Raw genomic sequence first — 21,590 nt, 5'->3', positions numbered from 1 at the left:
GGTTGGGCCTAGTTTTAACAAACTCGGGCTGATTTCCGGATACGATGACGGGGCGAGAGTACGGAACCGGATATAACGGTGATCTGATAGGGTTTCAACCCCCGTTAGGACTTCCCAGCCCTGGACCCAGCGGGACAGATGTTGACTTACGAATGTTACGTCTACGATGGATTCTCCGTTCGCTCGCACGCATGTAGCTTCGTTTGCAACTGACAGATTGTGCCCAACAGTCCATTTCTCTAGCGTGTCTCCCTGCGGCCTGGTCACCAACGATCCCCACACCGCAGACTTTGCGTTTAAGTCCCCAGCGACGATTAAATGTCTCGGGCGGCTCCAGTCCACCACGCTATCTAGTTCCCTTAGATAGGTTTCAAACTCAGCCAAAGAGCGATTGGGGGAGAAATAGGTGCTGATGATGCACATATCGCTTCCCAGTTTTGCATAGCCGTGGCCTTTTCTAACTGGTCCGATGCAGGGCGAACCGTCCGCCGGTGTAACGACGATTGCGGCCAAGCCATTGAGGTCACCCAGTTTCCTCTATCCGGTATTACGTAGGGCTCAGATATTATGCCGACGTTGATGTCCCACTGCGCCAGACTCTGGTGAAGTAGGTCTTGCGCTGCGGCGCAGTGGTTTATATTACTCTGTAGAAACCGCAGGGCCATATTGATTGGCTACAATTTCGATAACCTCCATAGGCGCATTATTGCGCGGGGACTTTGTAGGTGTCTACTTTTTAGGTGATGGGCGATACCTAGGTACCCTCACGCTGGGAGCAGTGCAACTGCTACCTCCCAGTCTGTGGTCTGATTTCCTGCCCGCCTCCTCGCAGAGCGAGCACTTTGGTTTTGCCCTACAAGCGGCTGCCCTGTGATCGGGCTGACTGCAGCGAAAGCACAGTCGGCTACGATCGGTTTCTGACACGCAGCGGCTGGCTACGTGCCCGACCTGCAAGCAGCGGAAACACCGCAGCTCTCTTGGTTTGGCGACGCTTATGCTCGCCGCTACCCAGCCGACGAGAAAACGCCCCATTTGCAGTTTCTTGGCGGCTGAAACCGGGCAGTTGGCCCAGGCGGCGCCAAGGCCCGACCTGTCCTGTCGTATGCGGCCCACCCTTATCTGATCAATCGGGCATTCGCCTTTGGCCGCGATGGCCTCGCGCAGTTCATCCGGAGTGACAGAGTCATCTAAACCAGAGACGCGGACGTCAGCGCATCTTACAGGCCGTGTGATCTTAATCCCGGAGTCACTTAATGCTATTTTGAGTCGCTCGGCCAAAGTGTCGGCTTTTTCCCCGCTACCCACCCCGGGAATTTGAATTATGGTGGCTCCCGTGGCGGCGCGGCGGAACTTAACGGCCTCGATACCGGCCTCCTTCAGATCCACTTTGGCCCGAGCCTCCTTTAGGGCAGCAGCATAGGTGACCCCTCTTGCCTCGGCGTCCTTCGGCACTGTAAGTACTATCGCAGCGGTGCGGGGCACCTTTAGCTTAGGCAGTGGTTGAAGAGGGGGCTTGCCTACTTTAGATTTTTCCGACTTTGGAACTTTTGCATTTCTTGGAGTCGCTGTTGTTGCACTTTGTCTTTTTTTGGAGACAATTTTCCAGCCCTCCGCGGCAGGGATGGACAGCGATAGAGGGGGGGTGTGCGGGGATGCAACTGCGAGTGAGGCTATAGGGAGGTCTTCGCCTTCCATCATTTTCGATCTTGCCGCTTTCGCCAGACGTTTCGACTGTCGTTGCGCCTTTTCCCCTGTGGCAGTAGGCTCTGTTTGTCTTTTCCCCTCGACCTTGCCCATCATGATTACTTGAAGAAATCGGTACCGTTCGTGTCGAAACACATGTCCCAAGTAACTTATCTTCTTCTTTTTAATGTTCAACGTGAGTTCTCGGGATCGTTTGGCGCGCCGTAGAACTTCTTCGTTCGTGACTCTATGGACCCAGCTTTTCCTCAGCATTCTTCGGTAACACCAAATTTCAAAGGCGTCGAGTTTCTTAATGGTTGCCTCCTTCAAGGTCCAAGGTTCAAGTTTCAATAATATCAACTAAAACTACGTATTTGGTTCATCAACTAACTTTGATGCGTAAATACGCTTTGTTTATTGCTTTTATTTTAATACGAAAAGAAAATAACCTTTTGTTATATGAATTTTCAATTGATACTCTTGTTATATGATACAATTGATTTTGTTTTATTAATTGTCGTTTAAAAATAGCTCGCGATGTTTTTTACGTTGTCAGCGCGCTCGATTAACGAACATAAATGAACACTAATTTAATACACAAATATACATATTAACAATATTCTTAACTTACGTAGTATTAGTAGATACACAATACTCATTCACTAATATTCGCCCACTCATACACTCGTGTTGAAAAAACAAAAATAATAAAAACATATAGGTATATATTATTAGACCAGTGTTGGCCTAGTGGTTTCAGCGTGCGACTCTCATCCCTGAGGTCGTAGGTTCGATCCCTGGCTGTGCACCAATGGAGTATCATTCTATGTGCGCATTTAACATTCGCTCGAACGGGGAAAACATCGTGAGGAAACCGGCTCGCCTTAGACACAAAAAGTCGACGGTTAAACGGGCGACAACGCACCCGCGACACCGCTGGCATTGAGTGTCCATATGCCACAGGTATTTCCGAACTAATTCATCTTAGGGTCCTTCAAAGAGCGTACCAATTTTTTAAAGGCCGACTGGCAATGTGCAATCAGATGAGCCTTTGGCTTTTACTACTAATAAAATACTAAAAATAATTTAATATAAATACTAAATAAAATACTAATATTTCATAAATTGTCTTTACGAAATTTTAATTTTAAAAATATAATTTCTATAAGGTAATTCGCCCTTCACACTCTCTCCCAATCGCTCTCTCCATTTTCTTCAACAAAAACGCTGCACATCTTCGTGACGTTCCGTAAAAATTTTACCCTCATGCGTCTAAAGAAGTTTCACTTAAAAAAAGCACTCCCGTAACTTCCCCTTAAAAGATCCCTCTTAATGTTACCTTACATAAAGCGAGGTCCTTAGAGTGACTCGTAAGAAAATTTAATTAAAAAATCTTCGGCATTCATTTGTTCTCTCCCAAGCTCCGTTTACCAGTGGAAAGTTTGGAAAAAGTTTTTACAGAACGAAACAAAATCAATTAAACTTGATGTTACAACAATAATTAAAAAAAAAACATCTTTCGTCCTAGGCGCGTCAGACAGCCCCATGTGCAGAGGCTGTTTCAGCGCAGAGGAATCAGTCACCCACGTAGTTCTGGAACAGCCTCGCTGTGTGCTCTTATCCTATTCAGGGAGAGAAAAGCAGAAGGCTCATCTGATGTTACGTGACACCATGGACGGTCAAAGCCTCCTCAAAGAGGGCTCGCAAGTGCGTTGCCGACGTTATAAGAATTGGTACGCTCTTAAACATTTAAATCAGGAGACGCATGAGACTCAAGTGATACCGCCCATGGCATAATAAAGTAGCGAGAAAGCGTAACGTGGGCGGACCTAGGGCGGGCGGTCAAATATTAAAAGCATTTTTTAAAGAAAAATACCTCTAGCGAGTTCACTGGAGCTATCAAACGCTCCTTCGAAGTAATTAAAGACGTTTTTTTTAAAGAATTGCTGTAATAACGCTTCTTTTGAATCCATGGCTCAGTGGTGGAAGCCTCAAAAGATTTGTATTGAAAACTAGCGTCCCGTGGTGGGCATTTATGTTTTCTTTTTAGTAAAATAAACGATAGACATAATTTTAGTACTAGAAATTAAGATAAAATAGCTCAACCATCTTTCAGATTAGCCAAAGTTCAAAATTCATTTATGGGGTACTGTGTTAAATGTTACAATAAAATACCTTGTGACATTTAAAAACTAAATGAACGAAAATTTAAATGTTTTATTAAAAGTACACTTTGTAAACAAGCATATTACAAATTAGAGGATTATATTCAAGATAAGAATGCTTGAAAACATGCTGGTCCTGCTCCATAGGACAATCATAGAGCCTGGACAAAATCCGATGAGATTCGAAGCAAAAATATATAATAACGATAACAATGATAGTAATAATTCTATTAATTAATGAAATTCTGTAATAATCTTAGTAGTAATAAGGTAAAATGAAATAATTGTATTTGTATTCATGTCTATGATAATAAAAGCCTTTTGTTAAACTTTATCTAATTAAACTATATTTAACCAATTTCTGTAAAGTTGCATACCTATAGTAGATCATTTTTCGAAAAATAAGGTCATAAAGAAGTTTCACTCCTTACGTGTGTACACTAGTACACGCACACATTTTGTTGTTCTATCATGTTTCCTCTTTATAATATTAACACAGAATCTTAAGGCCCATTGAAGGAATCAAGGAAATATGGACTATCGGGTTTCTTTCTGTCCAGCGCCCCTCTTATAACTTTTTTGAGGAAAGAGTCTTTTTCCTGATCCATCTGGTTGGTGAACGGCCTCGCTGCTTTCTGTTACCAACCACGAGAGCGGTGTTGGCCCAGTGGCTTCATCGTGCAACTCTCATCCCTGAGGTCGTACGTTCGATCCCCGGTGTGCACCAATGGAATTTCTTTCTATGTGCGCATTTAACATTCGCTCGAACGGTGAAGGAAAACATATACACAGAGGATGATCACCTACTTGCCTATTAGATTGTCAAGTCATGAAACAGATACAGAAAGCTGAGGCCCAGACCTAAAAAGGTTGTAGCGCCACCTTCAAGAAAAGAGCGTACCAATTCTTGAGAGGCCGGCAACGCACTTGCGAGCCTTCTGGCATTGTGAGTGTCCATGGGCGGAGGTATCACTTAACATCAGGTGAGACTCCTGCCCGTTTGCCTCCTATTACAAAAAAAAAAAAAAAAAAAAAAAACTTATCTACTATGAACTAAAAACTATGGCACGCAGAAATCGTAGTGATAGTAGGTACTTCTGTAGTACGAGTGAGCTATTACCAAAATCATTTGATTTCAGGTAATGCTTTCAGCGATGTTTTTATGTTGAGAAAAAAAATCTCTAGTAAAAACACTTAATTAAAACAGAGAATTGAATCAATTTTCTACTCATAAACGTTTCAATTAAACTTACAACATAATTAACTTTAATAAAAACGTACGAAGATAATATTTACGATCGCAACGTGTAGTTAGCAATTTACTAGAAATTACTGATAGCCATCTTGATTATTATCTATTGCTGCAAGTGGCGTCATCTAGCGTCGAGTAGAAGAAACTCAATTTTTTTAAGTTTTATTGTAGTAAAACTAACTTAACTATTAATCTTGAAATAATAAAACTGATGAAAGCGCGTTTAATTTCCAATATCCTAAATTCCCTCAAAACCAAATATCTCTGTCCATGGCTTTATTTCTCCAATCGCAATCCAATTTAAACTTAAACAAAGAAAATTGTAATTTAAGCGTGAAGCGCGTTTTGCCATCTGGCGTTGACAGGAAGGAAACTTTAAATATTTTTTGTGGTGATTAAAACTGCTAACTACTTACCAATAAATGTCAATCAATAAAACTTTATTGAGTACATTACGTTTTTAAATAATTAATAAAAAATACTTTTTTTGGTAAACAATTTATCTAGAAATATACTTCAATACAGTTTTTCTTCTAGTTCATTATTACTTCTAATAGTTTATGACTAACAAAATATTGTGTATTGATTATACATTAACATAGACCATCTTTACATAAAATTTCATTATTTTATTTCTTACAACGACATCTCTTATTTAGTAGTAATATTAAAAACTGTTATGCAGGTCAAATGCTATGTAGCTTTTGTCAATCTACACAGATGTCACTGAAATAGATTTGTGAAATAATGATGTTTCCAGCAACCGACGAAGAATCGTCCTCCAGACCAGACTGGCCCGAAGTCCCCAGGCTTGAGGACTTTGGGCAAGTCTGAAGCCAGTCTGAGCCAGTCTGAGCCAGTTGAGAAGTAGTATAAATCCTAAGCAGATTTATGTTAGCGCATTTCACGGTATAAAATCATCGCAGTGATTTGTAAGCGCAGATTATAGATAGCGCTACAAGATAAAGACATAAAATTTCATTCTTTGTTAATTTAATAATAATTAAGTTTTCCACACTTGCACTTATAGTATTTCTTCCTTATTTTCTTTTATTCCAGTTTGGGAAATATCGCTAACCTACACATATATAATATTACTTGACGAGGCATATGGAACTCCAACACGACGTTCAATCAACTGAAAAGATGCTAAATTGATTCGAAATGTACATTTACTACTTACTAGTTCGCAAGTCAAGGGCGTAGAAGCAAGAAGAACTGACAAGAAACTCTCCGCCACTCGTTTTAATCGCTAAGTTTTGAGTCATACAAATTGTTTAAACTATAGCAAATAAATCCCAAGGATTAGGATCATTGAAATATTCGTCAAATTAATAAAAAGCTTTGGATTTATTCAGTGATAATTTTCTAATTTCGCTTGGGAGTTTGTTGTTAAAACGATTACAATTTCCATATAAGGAGTGGTTTATCTTCTGGAGCCTGGTTGGTACGACCAACCAGATTTGTTCTGTTTCCAGTACCTATTATTCTAATGAAAGTCACCATTTGTTTTAACAATCATTTATATTTTTTGGAACATATAAGAAGGCTTCCTGAATATATTGACCAAATAATGTCATAATATTTCTTTCCTTAAACTTATTTACTGAAGTGTTTCCGATCCAATTCGATCCATATGCTAATACCAGCAACGCACCAGCGAACCATCTGGCATTGAGAGTGTCTCCTGTCCATTTCCCCGTGTTCTATAAACAAAATTTTCTCATACGAAGTGCTACGAATAGTATAATAACAAATATATAATAGGCAAGGCAAGTCACAATAGGCTGACCATCCTTAATTTATAAAAAAATATGAAATGTCAAAGGAATTATTTACAGCTTTATTAGAAGATGTCTGTTGTTCAAAGTGGCGCCATCTAGTAGCAACTAAGAAAAGTACTAGTTACTGATTTATAATGTAATTAAGTTAACACAAATATTAATAATTACATTTTACTTGAATCTACAAATTAGAAAAAATTATAAAATAAAATCTTAAGATAGGAATAATGCTGGGTAATTGCGTTTTTTTTGTAAACTTGAAAACTGAAAAGTTACTTTTATTTTCCTATGATAAAATTGCTAATTAACTGTAATCAAGTTATACTAAAAAGTAAAAACATATTTAATATTTACATTTCCATAGCAGTATCGCAATTTTATATTTGTTTAAAGTCCTTTGGAGCGGTTTCGATAAGCGACATCTTTTGGTGAAGTGGCCACACCACGAAGCTATAATGGTGTAGTAATCCTTGTAGTTCTATATTGTCCATATAGGTGGCGCTGTAACAAAATTTTATATTTTCTAAATTAATTTTTTTTTACAACTGGCCACTGTCAACATAAATGACATTTAGACACTCATTATGGCGCCAATTTGTAACAAAATTTTATGTTTTGGTATTTCTCAAATACTATTTGAGTAGTAGTTCGAACATAATCGTGAATCAAATAAATTTAATAAAGATTTTTCTAATATGAAATTATTCGTGGAATTTATGCTCTATGAGTTTTATGAAGTGTCTGAAATGTATTTTAGTAGTGTAGTTCAGGAAATTAAAACACAGTGAGTAAAATACTATCAACTAAAAACTAAGGCACGCAGAATTCGTAGCGATAGTACCTATCTTAGGTGACTTTTGTCCAAGCCATTAAGATATACATTTAAAATGAGTTTAGAGATAATTATTCTAAGTTAACATAAATAAATAAAATAGTATAATAAAGATTGTAAACACTCGGAACACAAAAGGACTTTAAATAATGCTTCTTAAAGACCGACAACGCACTTGCGAGCCCTCTGGTAATGTGAGTGTCCATGGGCGGCTGTATTAAGTAATATCAGTTGACAAACTTTTTACTAGACAAAAAGGTTTTGACATTTTACAATCTTTGATTCAGCATAGACGCTTAAATACCATTTTACATTTCTCAATAAAAGATAGATTCAAGGTAATTTCTATATTAAAATTTAAAGGAAAATGTACTTATTTTAATTTCAAAAACCGCTAAGGTGGTGTTTTGGGTGCTGATTATAGAACGAATGTAACTCGTAAGGCACCACTGTGCTTTCGTCTGTCAAACACTACTTAAGATATTTATTTTAAGTGTGCCACTCTCATCCCTGAGGTCTTAGGTTCGATCCCCGGCACCAATGGCTTGCCTTAGACCCACCACGACGGCGTGTGACTGAAACAGGAGGCTGATCAGCTAATTGCATATTAGATTGACAAATTAAAATGAAACAGATATCTGAAGAAATAAATTTTTTGTAACTCTTTTTAATCGCCAAGTTTTTTGTTTTACGCAACGATTGTAAGGAGCTGCAACCATTACACCATGTTCCACATGACAGCTTAAGTAATTAATAGTTTATTAATAATAATAAAATAGATTAAAAACAAAGATTTGTCCTCTATCAACAGGAGGCATGGTGAAATAGGAGCACGCACTTACATTTTCGTGGGAACGACACGTAAATACAAAGCCGTATTTATAGTAATGTTGATAAAAGGAATTGTTTAAACAATTATAGTTATATGTTCAACAAATAGATGTCGCCTGTGGTTCCTTGAATCGCGGTATCGTTATGATTCAAAAATAGTATAAGTATCTCAATTGTTTTTGTATTAAATTGTCTCAGCCTTGGGATTGGTTTTATTTGTACATGGTCATTCGTAGCCGGATACAGCAGTGATTGGAAACCCTAGTGTATAAAAAGTGTAAAATAAGTGATTGTGGTGTGTGTAAGTGTAAAGGTGACTAAAACTGTAAGTACTTTAAAACTTTGCCTAACAAATTGGAAGTCTAATAACGCAAGTAAAATAACTTAGAAAAATTAAGGCAAAAGTGGTTAACCACGGGGAATCCATGCCCGATTTTGCCTAAGTCGAAATTATTAGGTACACCAAACACTTAGAAAAATTTGCGATTTGGAACTTGGAAATTTTACAAGTGTAACTTAGAAAAATCACAATGGAATCACTTGTAAGAGTACAGAAAGATATTAACAAAACATTAAAAAGGGCTTATACAAATTTTAAGAAAACACCAAAAGATAGAATTACAGGAAGTTATTTGGAAACCAGATTGGAACAATTAGAAAAACAATGGTCAACATTTGAAGAGACACACAATAAATTAATATGTAACTATGGTGAGGAAGATTATGATGAATCGGAGTACAGCTTGAAAGATGTATATGGAGAGACGGAAGATTTATATAGTGAATACAAAATTGATATAAAGGAAAAACTTACTAAATTTAAAAATAGCCCTATAGTTACGAGTGATGTAGTAAGCAACATTAACAGTGAAGTAAAATTACCTAGAATAACAATACCTACTTTTTCTGGCCACTATTCACAATGGACCACGTTTCGTGACCTGTTTAAGTCATTGATACACAGCAACAAATCGTTGCAAGCAGTCCAAAAGTTGCATTACCTAAAAAGTTACCTGACCGGTGAAGCCGAGCAGTTACTACGACATTTGCCGGTTACAAGTGAAAATTATGAACTATGTTGGAGTATGTTAGAACAACGTTTTAATAATAAGAAATTTATTACAAATAGTATTTTAAAAAGATTTTTTTCTCAAAAGAATATTGTTTCCGAATCTTCAAATGCTGTTAAAGAATTACTAGACACCACAAATGAATGTTTAAATGCATTGAAAAATATAGGAATAGTAACTGACAATTGGGATGTTATTGTTTTATATATTTTAAGTTCAAAATTAGATACTAAGTCTAGAGAGTTATGGGAAACTAAAATTTGTAATTTAACAGATGAATTGCCAACATTAAATCAGTTTTTTGAATTTTTAGAGCAAAGGTTTAGGTCACTTGAATTTTTAATAAACAAACCAGTCAAAAGCACTCAATCTCATCATGTAACTTTTAAGGAAAAATCAAATTGTGTCTTTTGTTCAGATAGTACGCATAAAATAGGAAATTGTAAGAAATTTGCTAAGGGTAACCTTAAAGCACGTCGTGAGTTTGTTCAAAGTTCCGCCTTATGCTTCAACTGTTTAGGTGCTAATCATTCGGTTGAGGCGTGTCGTTTGCCCACCAGGTGTAAGATTTGCAAACGAAAACACCATTCACTTTTGCATTACAACGCTAGTGTATCAACAGATAATGTATCAGCTAACAACCAATCACCAGAAGATATCAATGTTGTTGCAACGGCAACAACATCGAGACCAGACGAGACCATCATTGAAAATATTACCACTTGTTTTACTAATACCAGAAAACAAGTTCTATTGGCAACAGCCCTCGTAAGGGCCAACAATAATTCTGGATCAAGTATGACACTGCGAGCCTTATTAGATCAGGGCTCACAGGCTTCATTTATTACGGAGTCTGCAGTCCAGTTGCTGGGGCTAAAGAAAATCAAAAGCAACAGTGTCATATCTGGAGTTGGAGGTGACGGCAATGCCCCACTTGATTCCAAATATGTAGTGCAGATTAATCTGCAATCAATTCAAGATGAATCATTTACTATTTGTGTAACAGCTCATGTTCTTAAAAAACTAACTTCATTCCTCCCTGTAAAGGAATTCGTTGTCCATCTGTGGCCAAATCTACCAAGGATGAAGTTAGCAGATCCAAATTTCAACAAACCAAGTCATATTGATATGTTGCTTGGTGCTGATGTCTATTGTCAAATCATAGCTGAGGGTCTAATGAGAGGACCACCAGGAACACCAATAGCTCAGAACACTAGGCTAGGTTGGATCTTATCTGGAAAAATTGAGAACGATCATCACGACCAACATGGTTTGGGTTGCGAAAACATATTATCAATGCACACTCAAATTAACAATGATGATTTTAACCTTAAACAATTTTGGGAACTTGAGTCTGATAACTTTAACCTTAAAAGAACTCACCTCACTCATGAAGAACAAAGATGTGAAGACATCTATAAAGAAACCACGAAGCGAGATCCATCAGGAAGTTATATCGTTAAACTCCCATTCAGAGATGTCGATCCGAGCTGCAAATATGGTAATTCACGTGAGATAGCAATTAAACGATTCTTAATGTTAGAAAAGCGTTTATTGAAATCACCAGATTTAAAGAAATCATATACAGATGTAATATCAGAGTATTTGAAGTTGGGACATATGGAGTTAGTACCTATAGAAGAAATTGACAAAAAAGAAACGGTTTACTTACCTCATCACGCGGTCGTTAGAGCTGATAAATCGACGACTAAACTCAGAGTTGTTTTCGATGCATCCTGTCGAGACCAGAACGGTGTATCACTGAATAGTGATTTGATGGTCGGACCGGCGCTACAGCCTGACTTACGTCACATTGTTTTAAGATGGAGGCTACATCTTATTTGTCTGGTTGCCGACATAATCAAAATGTACCGTCAAGTGAGGGTAACAAGAGAAGATGTAGACTATCAACGTTTAGTGTGGCGCACAGACACTACAGAAGATTTACAGCATCTTCGCCTTTTACGTGTCACTTTTGGTACTGCGTCTGCTCCTTACCTTGCAGTTCGAACTTTGCAGCAGGTAGCACACGATGAAGGAGGAGAGTATCCCGTCGCATCTGAAAAAATCTTAAAGGATTTTTACATGGATGATTTGCTTACTGGGTGTGAATCAGTTTCAGAAGGAAAGCAATTATTTAACGATATTACCAACCTACTAAAGACAGGCGGCTTCGAACTCCAAAAGTGGTCAAGCAATGATGAAAATCTGCTAAAGGAAATAAATAAAGAAGGTTTAGACTTAGATATTAATGTAGAACTGAAATCAAATGAAATAGTTAAAATTTTAGGACTTACCTGGAACCGACGAAACGACGACTTCGAATACTCCGTGCAACTACCTCCAATCAGCATACCTGTAACAAAAAGAAAGGTTATATCGGATATTGCAAGGCTATACGACCCAATGGGATGGATAGCTCCAGCAATTGTGAAAGCAAAAATATTAATACAAAAATTGTGGCTTTCAGGCATCGGATGGGATCAAGAATTACCAAATAATTTACTTGATTATTGGATTACTTACCGTGAGGAACTCCTGGAACTTACCAAATTTCGACTCCCACGCTGGATAAGTACTAAAGCAGATGTCACACTGGAGCTCCATGGGTTTAGCGATGCTTCAAATGAAGCTTATGCTGCTGTAATTTATGTTCGGGTAGTTGATGGCTCTGGAAATGTTCATGTCCATCTGATAACGTCTAAAACAAGGGTAGCACCAATCAAACAAGTTAGTATTCCAAGGCTCGAACTGTGTGGAGCTGTTTTACTGGCCAAGTTGTTACAAGAAGTTCCAGAAGTTCTGCACGTACCAAAGGATAAACTTCACGCTTGGACTGATTCCACGGTTGTGCTAGCTTGGTTAAGTAGCCATCCCAGTCGATGGAAAACTTTCATTGCTAATCGTGTTTCGGAGATTTTAGACATTTTAGACGCAACTCAGTGGTCACATGTTTCATCTACCGACAATCCAGCAGATTGTGCCTCTCGGGGAGTGACACCATCAGCTTTAGTAAACATGGAAATGTGGAGAACTGGTTCCCCCTGGCTACAAAATAAAGTTATCAATTACGAATGGAAACCCATACCAGACACTAATTTAGAAGAAAAAGGTGTGAAGGCATGCCATGTGGTGGATAGTAGTCAAAACATTTTTTGGACAAATTTTTCGACTTTAAGGAAATCATTGAGAGTATTTGCTTACTGTAGAAGGTTTATAAACAAATTAAAGCGACCTGAAGAGAGTTTTCCTATATGGTTAACTAATAAAGAACTAAATCAAGCATTACATATTATTATAAAAGCATGTCAGAATGAGTACTTTTTTCTGGAAATCAATGATTTAAGAAATAATAAACCAATTTATAAGAAAAGTAAACTTACCGTATTGACTCCTTTTCTGGATCGTGAAAGTATCATGCGAGTTGGTGGTCGTCTTGAAAGAGCTGACTTCAACATAGACAAAAAACATCCAGTGATTTTGCCGTCAAAATCACATCTTACCGACTTGATCATAGCCGACGCCCATGAAAAAACTTTGCATGGCGGGCCGCAATTAATGATAAACTATATTCGGTCCAAATACTGGATTTTAGATATTAAAACTCGTACAAAGTTATTCGTTCGAAATTGTGTTCGATGTGTACGATACGCTGCACAAGCAAGAGACCAACTTATGGGACAGTTACCTCCTTCACGTGTAACTCCAATTCGTCCTTTTCATCGAAGCGGCCTGGATTATGCGGGTCCTATTTTAATAAGAACATCCAAAGGTAGAGGCCATCGAGCATACAAAGGATATGTATGTTTGTTTGTGTGTATGGCAACTAGAGCAGTACATTTGGAGGTTGCAAGCGACCTTACAGCGCAAGGATTTTTGGCCGCATTCAAGCGTTTCGTGGCCAGACGTGGGCATTGTGCTGACCTATACAGTGATAATGGTACAAATTTTGTAGGTGCCGCACGCGAACTCAAAACATTGTGGTCCCAAGAATCATTGGCAATAGAAATTGCTGAGAGTTTGGCAACAAATGGAACAACATGGCATTTTATTCCACCTCATGCTCCACATTTCGGTGGATTATGGGAGGCTGGAATAAAATCCACCAAACACCACCTAAAACGAGTGATAGGTACTCAGACGTTGACCTTTGAAGAGATGAGCACTCTTCTGTACCAAATAGAAGCCTGTCTCAATTCCAGACCATTGTCACAATTAAGTGTGAACTCACAAGATCCTACACCTCTTACCCCAGGACATTTTCTTGTCGGCGAGCCATTGGTTTTGGTGCCGGACAGCAATTATGAAACCTCATCGGTTTCTTCACTAAAGCGCTGGCAGCTAACGCAACAGTTGCTGCAGCATTTTTGGCGTAGGTGGTCAAATGAATATCTCACGCAGTTCATGCAACGTTACAAATGGGCACATCAAAAACCAGAACCGAATGTTGGTGATATTGTTTTAGTTCGAGAGGATAATCTTCCTCCAGCAAAATGGTTATTAGGGATTATAACGGATAAACATGCAGGTTCGGACAATATTACGAGGGTTGTTAGTCTTAAATGTAAGGATGTTATCGTTAAGCGTCCTATAACCAAATTATGTGTATTGCCTGTGACGAAGTAAGATATTTGGGTAAATCTGATGTTGTTGTTTTTTATTTTTTCTGTTGTTGTATAATATAATAGGTATGTTGTCGCTTCTAGCTACTGTGAAAGGCTTGTACGAACTTTTTAAACTCTATTACAGTCCACTACGATTACTTGTTTACAGTTTATTCACGGTGGGCGGAAGTGATGTACATTCTGTCCATGGTGGGCGGTATGTTTAAACAATTATAGTTATATGTTCAACAAATAGATGTCGCCTGTGGTTCCTTGAATCGCGGTATCGTTATGATTCAAAAATAGTATAAGTATCTCAATTGTTTTTGTATTAAATTGTCTCAGCCTTGGGATTGGTTTTATTTGTACAGGAATTGTTTAATTTTTTAAGTTAAAACATCGCATAATAGAACTTTAAAATCAAAACCGAAAACAAAACGCTATAATTAATATCAAACAAAAGCTGGAACTCATTAATTCAGCGTGAAACGAGGCTTATTTAGATATAAAAGATAAAAATCTTGGACGAAAAATCTCCGGGAAAATAAAAAATCTTGGATAAAACGTGGTACAAATTTCAGATTAATCCGCACCACCTTTTATAGCTCCAACAATGTCATTGGACAATTTAATCTGTGCAAAATGCCAAAATATCGGCTTCTGCGTAAATGATATTGTATAAATAGCTTACATAAGTGCTTTGCGTTAAACATGTTTTGGTTGTTATTTGCGTTTAATTTTTATTTAAAAAAAAAACTTTAGAGGTGTCAAGGGACACCCGGATGGAACGAAATTCCTTTCGATTAATTTATATGTTAATTGGTATCATAACAGTATGATAGATTTTCTCGACACCAATCTTACGACGAAAAAAAAAAGCCAACATCACGAGGTGTTCCCAGGCGGTCACCCATCCAAGTACTGACCTCGCCCGACGTTGCTTAACTTCGGTGATCGGACGAGAACCGGTGGATTACAATAGCAAATAGCAAAAATGTCTTTCGGTCTTGGCCTTAGATTTCTGAATCTGTTACATGATCATTCTTAAATTTAATAAGCAAGTAGGTGATCAGCCTCCAGTGCCTGACACACGCCGTCGACTTTTTGGATCTAAGACATGTCGGTTTGTTTTCCTTCACCGTTCGAGTGAATGTTTAATGCGCACTTAGAAAGTCCAGTGCACAGCCGGGGATCGATCCTACGACCTCAGGGATGAGAGTCGCACGCTACCAGGCCAACACTGCTCAAGCCAGGCCAATAAATAACTAAATTAATTAAACGCGGCTTCTCCTGATTTATTATATGTTAAATGAATTGACAAAAAGCGAAAAGTGCAGTGCCAAGCGATGTCTGAACTTGCAAGAAACTTTCCTAACGAATGAGGTAGCTATGAACCAGTTTCATTGTTTCAAACATAATACAATTTTATAAAATCAATTACTGCTCCACTTTGGAAAAGAAAAGCGACGAAACGTGTTACGTAGAACCTCTATAAGTCGAACATCAAGGGAGACGCCAAAAAATTCGAGTTATAGAGTTTTCAACTTATGGAGGATTTCGACTTAGGCGGATTTTCATTCGACATAAAGAGTTTGAGGTTTATTCTTATAAATTTTGAGAGCAAGCAAACACGTGTTTAAATGAGTCATAAATTTATTATTGTATACTCCTAAAATGTTTTCTAAGAAACAATAGTGTACTCACATTGTCGGCAAGTTTTTAAAGTCGGTAACTTATTTTTGTTCGAACAATAGAGATAATAAATTCCAAATGATCAAGTTGTAAAGGTTGTAAAATAAAACGTTCCTATGTTCGAGATACAGAGGTCAAATTTAATTTTTCGAGTTATAGAGTGAAAATATGTACCAAAATGGCTTGGAGGGACTCGGTGATTATTTCGATTAACACAGGGTCAAGATTTCAAGTAATGGAGGTTTTGGTGTTTTAAGGGAAGGAAACAAAATTTTTTTTCGAGATTTGGAGGTTTTTGACTTATCGAGGTTCGACTTAACGAGGTTCTACTGTATAATGCTTGTCTCTGGTGTTTGTTAGTTAAGTGCGCAAATTGTTTAAGAGGTGACAATGACTTAAGACATTTGGTTATGCGACGAAATTTTTGGGAAGCTGCATACTTTCCATTCTATGATTGTATTAATTTAATAAAACCAGCCCAGCTTCGGACGGCTGGGCATTTTTTGGTAATAAATGTAAACTTAGGGATAATGTAGCGTCCTAAATTCAAATTTATATTTTTTTAAATCAGTCCAGCAGTTATTAAGTTACTTCGTTATGTACATACAAAAATACAGTTTATATTTCCTTTGTAATATTTACTAAATTACTACAGAGGCGCTACAACCTGTTAGGACTAGGCCTCAGATTTCGGTATCTGTTTAGTGATCTTTCTAACAGGCAAGTATAAATAAATAAATCCTTTATTTGCTAAGATAGTGGTACAAAATAAAAAATCGAACAACAAGAAAAATCCGCACAATCAGCCATATTTAAATAGGCATGCAAATGTCAAAATAAGAAGTCAAGTCATTTATAAAATAACTAGCCGTTTCGCGCCCGCTTTGCTGGACGAATTAAAATAAATTTTATGTTTCATTATTTATTTTTTTTCATATTTTTATTATTCTTCTTTTTAACTTCCCGCTAAGAAAATTGAAATATTTCGAAAATCGAGTTTTTAACAGATGTTGACGTTTTGCGGTTCTAGGAAGCCTCTTTTGTTTTTATTAGCGGGAAAAATTTTCATAAAAGTAAAACAGAAATAAAAAAATGAAGGAACGTTGGAATTAATTTCGCATCGAATGGTGGTAGTTTCATGTCGATACGATCAGTGGTTTAAGCGTGAAAGAGCCTCAAACGAACACCATTTTCTTTTTATATATATAGATATCAACTTTCTGTGCCTGACATATGTCGACTTTTTGGGTCTAAGGCAAGCAAAGTTTCGTCACGATATTTTCACACAGAAAGTCCATTGGTGTTTAGCCGGGGATCGAACCAACGACATCGGATTAGAATCGCATGTTGCAGCCACTGGGCTCTCCTTATATTATTAGAATAATAATGAAAGCACATCGTCACCAGATTGGTGATAAAAGCCCAACCGAGCTAAGCCAGGAGGCTAGTTAATATATAGCAATATTATATACTGAATAAACATTAATAGATCAAAAACTTACCAACAACATTCAATTGAAATGCCAGCGACATCTTGGGTTCAGTATTGACTTGGCACTCGTAGATACCGCCGTCCCTCTCTTGCGGAAACTTTATTTGTAAAGTCCAATTCTCCGATTTGTCCGGTCTGATTACCTGCAGGAGTATTCAATTTAGCCCATAATTTATCTTTGTTGATTAAAGGAAATTGTCGAAAAGGAAACTAAATATATTTAAACTAGCAGACACACGTTGACTCGAGACATGTCTAAAGTAAAAAGTCAACTGATTTTAAATCTAGACCATTCCCTAATCCCGAAAAATTTCATAATTTCATGAGGCCGTTTAGGAGCACATTTATATATATAAATATTACAAATTATGTTCTAACTAAATATAAATAATTAAAATAATACCTATATTAACAATAAATAATTTAATAAAGTATTAAATACAAGAGTGTAAGACATTGTGTGTGTTTAACAAATAAAGTCTATTTAAAATACATACAAACTATAAAAAATTAAGCATTAAATATAATTGAGGCCAATTTTTTAATAATTAAATGTAATTGTTAAGACCTCGATTAATTAATGAAAAGAGGTATTATTCTTATGATAATAAGTAGTAACTGAGTTACGCGAAATTTATTGGAATCTGTCTGATTTAAGAAGGCTTTGAGAGGCCCTTTAGCCTCTGGACAAACATCAAATTTAATTAAGTCGAAATTATCAATCCAAATTAAAATCTTTAATTACTGACTTTGTAGTAGCCTTCATCTATGTAAATCTTCCATTAGGCAATATAATATAAACATTTCGCTATTGTATTGATAATCTTATATTCTGATAACATTTAAATTTTAATCAGCACAAAAGATGGTATTAAAGAAATGCTAAGTAAATAATTTAACATTACGTCAGAAACATCTTTTAAAGTTGAGAACATGCCAAAGAGGAATGGAAAGAAGCATGGTGGGTGTAACACTGAGACATCGCAAAGGAGCAGAAGAGATAGGATTAATTAAAATTATTACGAAATGGCAACCACGAGATGGAAAAAGGAAAAGAGGAAGATAAATAACGAGAAGGGCAGATGATATAAAAATTATAGGTGGCGCAACTTGGACAAGAAGAGCTAACATTAGAAAATAATGGAAGCAGCTAGAAGAGGCCGTATGTGTCACAGGGACACGCTGATCACCAAAACCGGCACATCTGATGTATTAGATTAGGTAAGGTTAGTTAAAAAAAAGTAAATAATACTAACATTCAGCGGAACCGGAAATCTCAACCGCCGGGAATGCATTTGTTTTTTGTCCGGATATTCTGATAATTTCCTCGTATTTTGAATGTTTTGTTAGCAAACACAAGAGGCAATTTTGTATCTAAATTTTTCTAAACGTTATTTATGCCTAAGTAAACAATTAAAGTCCGTCAGCACCATCACGTCTGATAAGGAAAGCCTTGAAACTGTTGGGTGAGTGTAGATTCGTTTATATTGCGAAAGAACACACCAGCTCGGCTCACACTTTACTAAACGTGACAATGTTTTACACACAGAACACATATTTTTATGGAAAATAAAAATATAAAACGTACTCTAACATCGTCTAATGACAGAAGGATATCTCTCTCTTTTATCGGCAGCTCATGTCTGAGCCTCGTGGTCAGCGAGCAAGCATCTGGAGCAGACTATCTGTTTCCACCGGTTTCGGTCCAGCGCCTCTTATGACAGTGTACAATTTTGAGGACGATGAGTCTTTCACTTTATCGGTCCACCTGGTTGGTGAACGGCCACTTGATATTTGGCCTTCTATGTTCAAACACATCAGTTTCTCCAAGTTCTCATCGCCTCTGCGCATATAAATAGGATACAATTCGCTGTTGGCATGAAATATAGTAGTTTTACAATAACCGTAAATCTAAATGTAGTCTGTATTTCCGCATGTTAAAGCTATGTATATCGTTACGTACACCGTAGAACCATTGATCTACGGAGCTACGGTTCTACGCCACTTGTTTATACGCCTTGAGCTACGGATGTTGAGTATAGGTAATAATTGTAATCGGTCGTATTGTATATAGGTTGATGTGGTACAATACGCTTAACTACGACGAACACTAGCATTACAGAGCTGGTACTTTCATCTGCACCAGGCATGATTTTGCTGTGAAACGTTTCTAAGTGATATTTGTAGCACGATTAAACAGGCTGTGCAAGCATGAAGCTTTTTTTTGGCCTTAATATATTAGTTTAAGTTTTGGTTGTGGGTAATAATTATTCCTTGAGGATAAAAGAAGAACTGGAGAATCAAAATGGTATCAGGATTTGAAAGCGTTATCATAACGAAACTTGAAAATATTGCCTTCGATTCCATCTGAGTTTTTGCCGCGTTTGAAGATACCTTTTATCTAGAGATAAGCATTATTGGCAAGGAAAGGATTATAACTATCAATGACCGCAGAGTACACTTAGGTTTTAAACATTTCACATAGTTGGAGCTTTCACAGCCCGTTAAAGTTTAAAGCCAAACTTATATGGAACAAAGGAAATTCTAACGTAACATAATATTTGTTGAAGTCGGAAAATTTCTCGAGAAAATTTTGCGAATAAACGTGCTATATAGCTGGTAACCAAAAACCACGGTTCATGTTTGCGGATAGATGACCTCACTTGTATATCTCGCAACTATATAAGAATATGACGTAAATATATAACAGGTATATGGTTTAAAAACAAGAGCAGTGTTGGCATAGTGGCTTCAGCGTGCGACTCTCATCCCTGAGGTCGTAGGTTCAATCCCATTGGTATACTTTATGTACTGTCTTTTTATGTGCGCATTTAACATTGGCTCGACGGTGAAGGTGAAAAAAGTCGACGGCGTGTGTCAGGCAGAGGAGGCTGATCACCCATTTTCCTATAAGATTATTATGTTGTAGCGCCACTGATTTATTTTAATATAGTTTAAAAAATTAAATAAAAATCACTGATTCTTATTTATTAAATAAATTTACTTTTGTAATATACAAAATCCACTCTTTAATACAAATCCCAGTTAGGCCAGGTACGAGAACTAGGACGCCCAAATTGATAGATAGATTTTATACTAGATGTATATGGTTTTTAAGAATTAATATAATAATCGCACTTTCAGTTCACAAGATTAATACAAATAGGGGGCTGAATAGAATCTCAATTGAAGATTGAAGATCTCCCTAAACCATGAGCACAAGGAATGACGACTGTATAAGGGGACTCTCATGGCATTAAAAAGTAAAGAATCAAAGTATGAACCCAGGTAGTGCAATAAGATCTTTGAATTCCTACGCTTATTCGCCACAGCTAAAATTAACAATTTGTAGTCCTAATCAAAATATATAGTGTATATAATAGTATGTAGCAGTAGAATTTGCAATTATTCGCTTCCGGGTCCCAGCTAGTTTCGTTTTAATTAGGGTTAATTAAACGAAAATTGTACACTACTCAGTGCGACGGATTTTCAGTGCATTTCTCTACAATATATTTAAGAATGTGTATTTTTTCGTGACCCTAAGTGGATGGTGATTACTTGTGTTATAATCCAAATAATTAAAATGAGGTTACTGTTCTGAGTTTATTTTAATGATAATTACTACTCGGGAGTGTAAAAAAATAAAGTTTCAATCGTCTAAAGGTTCGAATTAAATTTTAAATGATATCCAGCCAACATGGTCGATGTATATATTTATATTAATAAAAAAATATTTAGCGGAAATTGTGGTAAGTCGTATAACATGAGACAATTTTAACTACCATCGTACGTTTTGCAAACCATAAATATTATCGAAAACTCGGTTATCTTCTTGGTTTAGTTACACGATTTAAAACGAGCATATAATCTTTATTATAAATAAATAGCTATTAACGAAAATGTTTTAGTTATGTAAAATTATATGTATATAATTTTATAATTATTATTTTATACCATTGGGGGCAAACGAGCCTACGGGTCGCCAAAAAAGGGTAGACATGGTAACACCCATTTTAGTAGGTGCGTTGTCGACCTTTGAAGGAAGGGAGACTATTTTTTTAAACGGAAGACCCCAACCGGCAGTCCATTCTACAGTTCGCAAAAGGAAATGTCTTGAGAAAGTGATGCGGATGAAATTTATTAATTTCATTAGAAGCACTGTTGCACTTCACATTTTCTTTATAT

This window comes from Pieris napi, chromosome W (genome assembly GCF_905475465.1).
Source record: "Pieris napi chromosome W, ilPieNapi1.2, whole genome shotgun sequence".
NCBI classification, from domain to species: domain Eukaryota; kingdom Metazoa; phylum Arthropoda; class Insecta; order Lepidoptera; family Pieridae; genus Pieris; species Pieris napi.
The sequence above is the reverse complement of the archived record's forward strand: the minus strand, read 5'-3'. Positions refer to the sequence as shown.